We start from the raw sequence: 1,868 nt of genomic DNA on the forward strand, positions 1-1,868 counted from the left end.
AGGAAATGAGGTAAAGCACAGGTAGGAGACAAGGGTTGTTCCTGAAAGTGCAAACTACCTATGCCTTGTCTCCATTAGAATTTTACAGTGATAAATAAATTGATGTAAAGACACACCTTTTCTGCAGCAAAGACAAAACCTTATTCACCATACACAGCATTTGCCCCCCCTGCTTCCTGTAATTTATGTCATATGTGGCCTTGTATTATTTAACTGTTCAAATCATTGTAAAGTTATATATTGGACTAGGTGACCTACTGAGGTCGCTTCCAGTACTAAACTTCTATGATTGTTCAAAGTTGTACTTATTGTGTAGATTGCAGTATGGCTTAATCCAGGTGTTCAAAAATCATATGACAGGCCCTCAGAAATCATGACATTGGCTTACATTTTTTCAGATATTTTACAAATAGTACAGTGGAGGTTGTTTTTATTTGCCTGTTAATTTTATGGCCTTTTGGACACATTAGTGTCACATTTTCAAGCTTTTCTCTATGAGGGTTGGAAACTTAAAATGAAAGTTGAGAGGGAAGGATAGTACAGTGGTTAGGGCACTAGTCTAGGACATGGGATTCAGATTCAGAATCCCTGCTCTGCCATGGCTTTCTGAGTAACCTTGGGCAAGTCACTTAGTCTTTCTGTGCCTCAGTTCCCCACCTGTAAAATGGGGATAATAGCACTGCACTACTTCACAGGTGTGTTGTGAGGATACAGACTGAAGTGCTCAGATATTATGGTGATGAGGGCCAGCTAAATAGAGAGTGATTCTCATGTAAGACCAAGAGATGGGGTTTTAAGAAAAACACTTCTCATGAGTCTTGCAACGAAAGGGGGAGAGAGTTGGTGCCAAGTAAATTGGGTAAAACTCTTTAACTCTGTGTAATTATTCAAAAAATGTGCAATGAATGAAGCAATGTTCTCTCTTTATAAAGTGTGTATTGGCCCTAGCCTATTTTTGTGCACTGGACTGATATGCACACCTTATAAAGCATTATATACATGGCCTCATGCATTGTTAGGTCCTGATCCTGTAATTGCATGCATGTGGTTGGATCCCTGAGTCCATGCAGAGCCTCACTGGCTTCACTGGGTCTGCACATCTTCGCAAGCATCCACTTGTGTGCATGTACTTTCAGAAACACGGCTTTACAGTACGTGCAACGTGCAACAGGACCCATTCCAGGAGAACCTGTGCCTCTTACCCTAAGCATGCAAAATACAACCCGCCTTCATTGCAAATAAATTCTAAAAACATCATACCAATTACAGTTTCAAATGCTCATAACTGAAAAATCAAACCCAATTTTCACTATACTGTATTCAAAAGCCACTTCTCAGCAGGGGCTGTTTTCTGTCAAATTTCATTTTTCTGTATCCAGCTAGAGCGGTTTAAAAAAAATATTCACAATTCCCCCTCTCCCCCCTCCAAATGTTCTCATATGCAGAAATAGCTGCACCATTTTGGTTCCCCAAGGTCTGAAAAATATAAATAAAAATTCACCTGGCCAACCCTGGAAAATTGCAGCCTTACAGTTGAAAGTTTTAGAAAATCATAAGCAACAGAAAACAAGAGGCTTAGAAAGGAAATGCTTGGGCAACTTTTAGCATGACATTGTATGTGTTTGTACCATCCCTAGCACGTTGGGGCCCCCAGGAGGTCTAGAGTCTCCAGACACTTCTGCAATATGGTTATTAATAAATACCAACTCTTGTTAATTAATTTAATAATAATAATTTAAGATAATAATAGAATTCAAACAGTTGTAATTAGTGCACCAGCTCTAATAAAACCAGCAGGTATTGTAATCCAAAGTTTGGAGGTTTCTGCCTCTGTTTATGTCCTAGCAGGATATTTGCACAGGATGGTG

The sequence above is a fragment of the Eretmochelys imbricata genome, chromosome 14 (genome assembly GCF_965152235.1).
Source record: "Eretmochelys imbricata isolate rEreImb1 chromosome 14, rEreImb1.hap1, whole genome shotgun sequence".
Lineage (NCBI taxonomy): Eukaryota > Metazoa > Chordata > Testudines > Cheloniidae > Eretmochelys > Eretmochelys imbricata.